The following is an 11,283-nucleotide window of genomic DNA, read 5'->3' on the forward strand; positions in this document are numbered from 1 at the left end:
AATAACGAAGGTATGGCGAATAAGAGGAGACAAGAGAGTGGATAATTTTGTGGTCGACAAGTCAACCAGAGGGGGGACTGAAGAGGTAAAATGGGATGCCCCCTTCCCCGATTCTCAGCCAGACCATGGCCTAGATAGTCAAGGCCTAAGCACCCACCACGAGAGGAATTCAACCTGCTCACAGATGCCCCAGACGTCAACATCTACCGTGGCCACGCCCCACTCACTACCATGACGTAACAGACCGTTTACGCATACTGATGCATCGTTATTATTTTTCACATAGGCTAAGCTACAGCACCGGAGAAACGCAAGATGCAAGAAGAGCTTGTGTACATGCTTGCAAATGCTTCATCGCTACTATAACCACCACAACATAAGACACTCATGTATAAGGACCCCTTCTGCTCACCGTGACGCCCATGTTGTGAACCATATGCCACCTCTCATGGATCAGGCCAACATAGGCCTCAGCCCCAGAGTAGGCCACAAGCTCAAAAGCCACAGGCCCAGAGATGCTCGGATTGAGCTGCAAAGCGCTGATCATGCAGAACAAACCCTGACGAGGGCCTCACAGCCAAGGCCATGAAGTTGCAACCAACACTCTGCGTGGCCCGAGCCAAGCTTACTCCTGCTGCGGCTAACCACCCCTCAGAGCCGAAATACAAATCAAATCTCATAATTCTGTTCCAGCCACGGTCTCACCACACGTGACCAAGCCGACCTGATGCGGTGCCAAGTTACTACTGACTTCTGCAATTGTATTCATGCTCCCCTCTTGCTTCTCCACACTTTTTGACTGCTATCTCTCTATTCTCTCCTCCTTTCCCTTTTCCCTTTTCCTATCTCCTCCCCTTAATTTCTTCTATGCACCTACTCTATCAGAATTGTCCCTGGACTTAGTATGATAGCAACCTCGTCTGTCTCTTCCTCCCTCCCCTTACTGGTTTTTTCCTCCACACAGCCCCTCCAGCACTATCTGAAATGTCGTCAGGCCTAGTATGATAGTCCCTTGTTTTGTTCCTCCCTACCTTTCTGCACCCCTCTCCCTCACCTCTTGTTTTTCTCCGGCTCTACCATAAATGTTGTCAGGCCTAATACGGTACGATAGTTAATTTCACATCCTTACTGTTCATGGCCTGTAAGAATGTAATTGTATTTTCCCTTGTCCCCTCCCTTGCCATGAAGCGCTTTGAAACACATTGTGTATAGGCGCTATATAAATAAACTATCATATCAAGGACCAGGGACTGCACGAACGTGCTTCACATGGTCTGATTCTGAAGAGGAGTACACTAGAATATCGTCTATGTATACAACAACACAGACGTCAATGAGTTCACGAAGGACATCGTTCATAAAATACTGGAAGGCTGCTGGTGCATTGCACAACCCGAAGGGCATCACATGGTATTCGAATAACCCGTACTTAGTGCGAAAAGCAGTCTTCCATTCGTCGCCTTTCTTTACACGTACCAGATGATATGCCCCTCGGAGATCTAATTTAGTGTAGATGCAAGCGTCCTTTACTTGGTCTAGTAATTCGGGGATCAGAGGCAATGGGTGTCGGTTCTTAACCGTGATCTGATTTAATGCGCGGTAGTCTCTGCACGTTCGAGGTCACCTTCCTTTTTAGGCACGAAGAACAAAGCTGAAGATGCAGGGGACTTGGATGGACGAATGAAGCCATTAGCAAGGTATTGATTTAAGTATTGTCGTAGGTGAAGGTTTTCGGGTTCGGTAAGGGCGTAGATCCTACTACATTGAGGTTGTGCACCGGGTATGAGATTGATTTGACAATCGTATGATCTGTGAGGTGGTAGTGTGTTTGCCTGTTCCTTTTGGAAAACATCCTGGAATTCTTGATATTCCTGAGGTAACTGCATGACTGGAGTAGCGACTGTGGCCAGGCCTTGGTTCAAGGTTTTTTTTGGGTAACAAGTATGTGCACAATCCGGGAAGGTTATTCTCTTCTCTCGCCAAACAATACAAGGATTATGTGTTTCCAACCAAGGTATCCCCAGTATTATTTGGAACTGCGGGGCTTTGATTAAATCAAACACAATAGTCTCTCGATGCCCATCCTGACCCAATAGTGTCATCTCTGCGGTGGAATGAGTTACAGGCCCAGAGGCAATTTCAGTTCTATCGACTGTGGTGATGACATCCAAAGTGGTCTTTTTGCAGAGAGATAGATTCATCCTAGAAGCCAACTCCTGGTCCACATAGTTTCCTATGGCCCCGCTATCAATGTATTCCCTCACTGCGTGCATATGTGATGGCTGCCTTGGATCTATAAGGACCATTGGTATGATGAAGTGCGAGGTCTGAGTATCCTTCTTCAAGCTCGGCAAGCAGACCTCTACGCTTGTTGGGCGTGGTCGTTTCCTGAATCAGGCTCTGTTTGATTTTTATCAGCAACTCCGACTACTTTTTTAGATGTTTTTATAGGGCAATCCCGTAGAAAATGTCCTGAGGCCCCACAGTACAGACACAATTGCATCTGCCGTCTTCTTTCTCTTTCCTTTTGAGTTAAGGGTCCCTTGACCCCCCCCAATCTGCATCCGTTCTGATACATCTGTTCCTTTGAGGGTAACATTGGGTTTAACCAATACCCGATTCTCGAACTTAGCTCGATCAGCCTTTCTATTCTGAAGTCGGTGGTCTAACTGGACCACTAAGTCTATATATTCTGCACAATCCTGAGGTGGGTTCACAATTTGGGCCAAAACGTCTTTGAGTTCACCCCGAAGTCCACGATGAAATAATGTAATTCATTTTACCTCTGGCCATCCGGTTTCCACCACTAACCTATTGAAAGTGGTGATATAGGTTAGTAGATCCTGGTTACCTTGTCGTAATGATAAAAGTTTGTTATCCAGGGCCTGTTCCTGTGAATGTCTGGAAAATAGTCTTTCCATGCTCAATTGAAAACCTTGAAAATCCCGAAGAAGAGGGTCATCCTGGTTAACTAACGGAATTGACCAATCCGCTGCGCTGCCACTAAGATATGATAGTACAAAGGCTACTTTGGTTTGGTCGTTCGGAAAATCTCCAGGTCTGCATAAAAAGTGCAAGCGGCATTGGTTCATAAACACGGCAAACTTTTTTGGGTCCCCAGCAAAACGTTCGGGTGGAGCTAAAGGGCTGCTCCCTGGTAGAACCACTTGCACAGGATTGCTCGATGAAACAGAAGTTGGATTCCCCCGAGTCCAGGCATTGGGGTTTGCCCAGCTTGGTTTTGCAGTAATTGTCCAGCAAGATCATCAGTGCGCTCCTTTGACACAATCAGTTCTCTCCTGAGGGCATTAGTCTCTTGGCGCGCAGAGTGCACTTCTGCCCTAAGTTCCCCTAACAATAGTGCTACTTTGTTGGTTTCTGAGGTTTCCATAACGCCCAGGTGGGGATTTGTAGATAGGCTTTGCGTTCTGTTACGCTCAACTGGCTCCCACAGGGGCGTCGGTCGGACCCGGACAGCTGCGGTCTCCACCCACGTGATGCGTAGTGCAGCGATGACTGACTGGATCTGCCCTCCTTATCTTGTCTGCTTAACCCGTAGAAATATTCTCCTGCAAGTGGAGAGATGGATTTAGCCATTTGTGGATTCAAGTGATGGCACCCCCACAGTCCTCCCCAACTAATCACCTCCGAAATGCCCTCACAGCAATCTCACCTTATATTCTTGAAAGATGAGCTCTCCATCCTGCGTGGATTTGCAGGGGCGCGTCGATTCCAGTTACTTCACTGGTTTGAAGGCTCAGGAGAGTTCCGGAGAGTATTGATTCTGAGGTTCCTGGTGAGGTCCAGTAAGTATTAAGTTCATATAGTTCAATATGTCCGATGTTCACTCTTGTTCCCCCCTTCCTTTCTTGTCTTGCAGCTGGCTCGTGAAAAGATGCTCTTTTGGCAGCTGGTGGCGCTCAGGTAAGAGTCTGTGTCACCCGTGCTGTCCGGTAAATGTTGCACGAGGAAAACGTGTTGTTTTGTCTCTCTTTACAGATGCGGCACGTGAAAATATGGAGAGTCACAAAAGGATGCCTCCGGTGGTAAATCAGGTAAGTCTATGGTGGTAAGAATTATATTATTTGGTTCCATTGGCTCACCTTGTGGTTTTCTTTTGTCTCCTAGGTGCTGAAGTTCGGCGAAGAAATGATGGAGGCAGCGCCGACCCGAAGGATGCTGTGAAGACTGGTGAGTATGGCGCGGCGCTGCAGCTGGAGGTGCGGCGCGTGCAGAAATGATGTTCTTTACAGGTCCGGAGACCAGATGGATCCAGAATCAGGTGTGGAATAGAAATAAGTTTGTTTTCTAACCTTGTCCCTTTCTTTCCTCTTTGTTTTAGGAGCTCCGGATTCGAGGCTGGCGTGGCAGAAGACTGGATGCAGGCTGCAGGCACGGTGAGTGTTGCGCTACCGGATGCAGAATAACGCGAAGCGTGTGTAGCTGGTCGGGTGTGGTTTAAATAGCCTCAAAAGTAGTCCCAGGTAAGAAGTCCCTAGAACCACACCCGAGTAAAAAAATAGTCCCTGTAGAAAAATAGCCCCTTTCAGGCTTCATGTTGGATTGGAGTCATTTGCAGCATGGTCTGCCTGAGGTAAGTAATGACTATGAGCCTGGCGCCTTAGGCGCCAGGACTGATTCCTACTATGAGCCTGGCGCCTAAGGCACCAGGACTGAACCCAGATAGCCCCTAGCCGGGGCTGCTGAGGTTTTACTAAATGTCTAGATGCCTGCTCCCGGGGCTAATTGGCTTGGTCCGGATGCCTGGGGGTAGGCATCATGAAAGGTAATGAGAGTACCTGATGAGTTTCTATTCAGACCCCAGATACCTATGAATGAGGAAGGGGGCAGATATTCCCCCTAGAATTACAAGCAGCCGTACTACGAGGAGAATTGGCCATGCTCAAAGGATTTGATGATGAGGGAAGGCCATGGAGAACAGTGATTGCTATTGAAGAAGGGTTCAGATTAACTGACTTCACTGACAAGGATATGTTTAAAGACGACCCTTCAGATGATGAAGTGGTGTTTGAAATAAGCATCACATATTGGATTAGAACAGAAAGAAGAGAGATTCCACAGCGAATGGCAATCATGAGACAAAGTCCCATATATTTTGATGAAAATATGGAAAAGGTGCCCATTTCTTTATAGACAACAGGCCCTTATGACGTAGGACTACTGAAAGAAGTAGGAGAGGTTAAGGTTAAGCTGAAACCTGGAGCAATGTTACCTCGTGTAAGGCAGTATTCTATGTCAAGAGAAGCAGATGATGGGATTTTTAAGAGCTTATCAGCCATGATGGATCAAGGCATTCTAGTGACCTCAGAGTCACCATGTAATACTGCAGCGTACCCTATCAAAAAAGGTAAAGGGGGTCATGTTGTTTAATTTAGGACATGAGGTTGATTAACCAAATTGTAGCGGCAGACTTTCCTTTAGTTCCTAACTCTGCAACAATCTTATGTAATATCCCGGTTGAAGCACAATATTTTACTGTGATTGACTTGAGAAATGCGTTTTTCTCAGTCCCAAGGGTATTGTGTGTCTCCATCGATTTTTAACAGAGTCCTGCAGATGGACTTAAGTAATATAGATTAGCCAAGTGTTGTTTTGCAGTACGTAGATGACATACTAGTTTGCAGCATGTCGGAAGAAGTGTGTAGACGTGACTCGATTCAATTGATGATTATTCTCGCAAAGAAAGGATATAAAGTGGATAAAGAGAAATTGCAGTACTGGTAAACGGAAGTGTTGTATAAAGGACAGTTAATCCCACACAAAGGAAAGAAAGTTATACCAGAAAGGGCTGAGACGATTTGGAAAACAGCAAAACCGCACACGATAAAACAAATGCAGCACTTTTTAGGACTTTGTAACTATGTTAGAGCATGGGTATTTGATTACAGTACGTATACAAAGCCATTGTTGCAAGCCTTGAAAAAAGCACAACAGAACTTGAAAAAGATTGATTGGACTGAGGAGATGGAGAAAGGCTTTGATGAATTGAAAAAAGCATTTTGTACGACTCCTGTTTTAGGAATTCCCAATTATGCAGAGGAATTCATTTTATTTTCACACGCAAATGGAACAGTTATGTCAGCAGTGCTTATGCAAATAACTACGTTAGGGTATAAGCCCCTGGCATATTACAGTGGGATTTTAGACCCAGTCATGAGGGGTCACTTACTGTGTGAATCATCGCTGGCAGCTGCTGCATTCGCTATTGAGAAGACCGCTCGTATTGTAATGGGATGATCCATGACGTTATTTGTTGAGCATGCTCTGTTTGCAGTCGTAGAAAAACCTAAAGCTACCTTGACATCTCAAAGGGTTTCTGCTTATGAAGTAGTAATATCGAATTAATCTGATGATTAAAATAGTCCGATGTAAAACAGTGAACCCTGCCATGTTTGTTGCTGAGTCATTGGAAGAAGGCGAGCAAGGGCATGACTGCTCAAATTGTGAAGAGTTATATGATGATATCCCGAGAGTAAAAGAAAATGCTCTCACCACAGGAGAAATTGTTTTTATTGACGGTTCCTCGAGAATCGATCAAACTGATCGACAACGGTATACAGGTGCTTCTGTGGTAAAGCATAAGGCTAATGGAGAGTTTGAAGTAATGACAAGTGCAAGACTACCATCTCATTTCTCAGCACAGGCTGCAGAATTGGTGGTGCTTATTGTCGGGCTCGAAAAACACGTAGACCAGGAAGTGACAGTCTATAGTGACTCTGCCTATGTTACGCCGACCGTGCATGCAGGATTGGCACTCTGGAAAAGGAGTGCCTACCTCCGAGCAGACGGCACTCTGGTTCAACACACTGCTATATTGGATAGGCTCATTAAAGCACTACAGCTCCCAGTAGCCATTACAATAGTTAAGTGAGCAGCACACACTAAGAGAACATATTTTATTTCATCTGGAAATCAAACTGCAGACAAAGAGGCAGGAAAATTTGCATATTCACTGGACATGATGACCTTTGATACGCAAGATGTGAAAGAGAAAATTGTGGCGATGAAGCGTGTGAATGAAGGTTTTAATAATTTGGCAAAAAACACAGATTATGGAAATACAGGGTAGCACTTCACAGGCAGAAACAGATCTGTGGATACGGAGGGGATGTTCATTATCTCCCACCGAAGTACTTTGGCAACAGTGCAGCACTGTTAAACCAGTAATTCCTGTAGCCTTGTTAAGGGTGGCGTTGGAACAGCTACACTACCCGGCGCATGTTACTAGGGAGAGCCTCGCAGAAGCTATTTCAGAGGATTGGTTCGTAAGGAACCTGTTAGAACACGTTGCATTTTATGTAGTAAACTGCATTGTATGTCAAATGTTTACTGCTGTGCACACACTGCAAACAGTCAGAGGAGTTATTCCTTTACCAAATGGTCCTTTTCAGTACCTACACATTGATTATGTGGATATGCTGCAAGTCTGTAATGGTTATAGGTATATGATAGTGGTAGTGTGCCCGTTCTCGAGATAGATTGAATCTGGTCCATAAACACATCCTGATGCCACTTGCACAGTGAGATTCCTAGTTTGATAAGTATTTCCTAGATGGGGAGTATGTGAGGTGCTGGGATCAGATAATGTCCCCATTTTGTAAATGAAGTATTTGAACAAATCAGCTTATTGCGTGGCATAAAACATACGTTTTCTTCGGCTTATCATCCACAAGGAAATGGGATTTGTGAGAGTCTCAGCGGCCTATTAAAAGAAATAATTGCCAAGCTAAAATTGACTCTAAAAAAGGGGTGGCTGTATTGCCTGCCTCTTGCGCTATACTCTCTTAGAAATCAACCTGGCTCGAACCACCACCTCATACCCGGTGAACCTGTTACTGGAAGACGAATATGAACACCTTTAACTACTCCATTGAGGATTAGGAGTGATGCCCAAACAACTGCAGAATTGTTAGGAACTGAATTGCAAGAATATTTAACATGCATGTCCACAAGTATTTCTGTCATTTCAGACCAAGTCGAGTGGAAGGGTGTCGGGCTAAGAAAACAGATGGAGACCATTCAGCAACTCGAGTGCAAGAATAATCTGTACCAAAGGTCTTTCCAGGAGACCATGTGCTTATCCGAAATTTCACCAGGAAGTGGCACGAGCCCAGATATGGTGGCCTGTTTATTGTAGAGACGACTACACAATCAGCTATTAAAGTTATAGGAAGAAGAGCATGGATTCATCAAAGAGACTTGAAAATCTACACTCCTCCTGGATCCCCACCCCATTCGGAAATCAAGTCAAGAAAAAGCAGTTCAGCATGTGCAGTCAAGATCTATGACGAGGAAGAAGGACACAGAGACTATCTAAGGATAGACAAAGAAAACTTTGGACTGTGGCTTTCCTGGAAAGCATTATTTGTGTTTGCTACAGCAGAGAGTGGAAAAATCATTGTTCTGAAGCCACAGGGGTGTATTGACTTTTGACTTTGAATTACAAACGTAGGAGCAGAGCAATGCTAGACTTGGTTTTCGTGTTTGATGACTGGAAAAGGGAGCAGTTCCCGGACTCTTTCCAAACAGAGTTTCTTTTCAGAGGATTTTATGGTCCTCACTGATGTGGATGTGCACAGACTACTTCTTGCTGTCTTCATTTTCATACTCAGAGCTTACCCTGTTCTTCTTGGCCTTTGTGTTGACATTCAGACTTTTCTCCAGGATCCTAAGAATGCTCCAGCAATTAGACAACTTTTTCCAGCAATTCTAAACCAGTTCAGACTATTGTCTGAACATTTATTTGAGCACACAGATGGTTCTGCATGATGAAGATTTTCACAGGCTACTTGGATTGATTCTTTATCCTTTGGTTTGCAATCATGCCATGCTTGTTGGATGACGCACAAGCACCTCTGCATTCCTGAGGTAGCCCAGAAATCGACCTGCAATAAATTGGCTGATACATGAACTCTGCAAGCAAGGTCATTCATCACGTGGTGCATCTTTGTGAACAGATAAAATGATCCTGTCAAATGATGATGCTCATAAACTATGCGGTATGGGCTTCCATTTCTTGATTGAACAGTGCCCACATCTTGTTGGTAGGCAAATGATGTGCATACATTTCTGAGAGATCCAAAGAATCAGCTTGCCCTTAATCAATTTCTAACAGACATTATGAAATAGATTCATTGTTTGTACAATGTTTCTTGTCACAGGATGATGTCCATCATTTAGTGGCATTAATCTTCTACTACCTACTCTAAGCACATCCCTACCTTGTTTGGCGAAAGGACTATACATTTCTCTTCACCAAGAACCCGATTAATTGTCAAGCAATTAGCCAGTTGCTTGTGGAACTCATGGAAAAGATACAGCAGCTGTCTGAGTGGTTATACGATTGCCTGAATAAAGCATTTATTCTTTCCTTAAAGTTAAGTACAGGCAAATCATGTGGTCCTTAAACCACTTAGCTATTCCAGAAAGAGAGACACAACGACTATCAGTATCTTCACATTGTTGAGGCATCTTGTATTGGTGCATAATTTATGACTGCCTTATGTTTTTTGTCATTCTGATCCTGGTAATACATGCTGCATGTTAAGGATCCAAAAAAAAGGGAGAGTTCCTTTTCTTTACCCTACTCCTAAAAAAAGGGAGGAGTCCAAATTGCAAGAGATCCTAGGCCTTATGTGATTGTTCCTTCTTCAGTAGCTTATGTGAAAGAACCTGGTCCTGTGGCAAATGTCACTGTTCTTATTTAATAAGACGTCCTTATTGAGGAAAAGGCATCTGAGACGTTATTATTGAGCATCAGATACAGAATATTAGAGAGAGACAAATTAAGTCTCCTGTAATCACTCCTACACCAGTAGTACATGTAAAAGCACCAGTTGTACTAACTAATGTTCCTAGGATCTCCCCAGTAAGCAAATGTTTTACTGATATAATGCATGATATATTCATTGAGCCACATGTGGCAAGGAGGAGACCTAAGAGATATGCACCAGAGGATGATTATGAATTGAATAACTATCTAGAGAGCACAGCACACTTAGGAAACAATGTTTGGTATCAGCACATGAAAGAGGCGGGTTAGAGAACGTCTAAGGAGGACTGCTATGTATGTGCACTGCTGCCTTAAAGTATGGGAAAATCTAAGGTTTTCAAGAGGCCAGTTTATGGGTCGAACAGCGTACCTAAAATGGGCAACTGAATGGACAGATCCATATTAAGATGACTATGTGCAGGACACAAAGACATGAGCAAGAACCCAGACTAAGAATCACGTGATCAGGTATGAACAGCCCGTAGTTAAAGGAGCTGGAATCAGATGGAAAGTAACCAGAAGATTGAAGAGCTCAGAAAAAACTAACCAAGAGATTCGAAGATGGAAGGAAAGAGGCCAAATGCAGATCTGGGGTTCAGAGCTCTCTCCAGACAGTTGGGAAGAATGTGTGGTAATCTGCAGAGATTGGGTAATAGTTGGTCATTAACGGCCAACTGTTGAAAATGCGGAAAAACTGTGCAAACCATTATGGTCAAAACTTGCTAAACTACTGACATGGGTTGAAGATAAAGGAGGACCTTTGCAGATAGTGCCACTGGAAAGTGCAAAGCTGTGATTCATAAATAATGGCACAAGAGAAATAGGAAAAAATCAGAACTGTGGACGAATTTTTGATGCACAAGGAATGAGTGTTGGAACAGCAGTGATAATGGATCATTATTGGGCTTGTGGATCCAGATCTTATATGAAGCTGCCCATGGATTGGGAATGACTTTGTTCCATTGTGAATGTTCATGTTCCAGTACTGGTGATTCTAAAAAGTGATCTGAACATTGGTGAATTCCCGAAAGCAGATGCACATCTAAGGAAGAAGAGGTCTGCAGAACATTTGGGCTAACTGAAGAGGGAGAACTATTTTTCTGCTAAATCAATAGGGGTTTTTGATTCAATCCCATATGAACACAAACTGTTCAGCAAGACCTTGTTGATATTTACGATAATCTTCTTGCCCAGGATCCAGACAGAAGCAAATACTAAATGGCTGCAGATAACCAGATGGGAGCTCCTGCAGCTGGTCAACACTAACATTAAAGGATTCAATGCAATTAAGGAAGAACTGAAAGCCATAAGACAGATGACTCTTCCGAATAGATATATCTTGGATATGATTACAGCTATGGATGGAGGTGTTTGTGCCAAAATCGGAGAATCATGTTGCACATTTATACCTTCTCATGACGATGAGAATGACACCTTGACAGAGGTCATATCCATGTTGACAGACCTACATGTCCAGATGATTGATGAAG

The sequence above is a fragment of the Ambystoma mexicanum genome, chromosome 3p, assembly GCF_040938575.1.
Source record: "Ambystoma mexicanum isolate Mex_15411 chromosome 3p, UKY_AmexF1_1, whole genome shotgun sequence".
NCBI lineage: Eukaryota > Metazoa > Chordata > Amphibia > Caudata > Ambystomatidae > Ambystoma > Ambystoma mexicanum.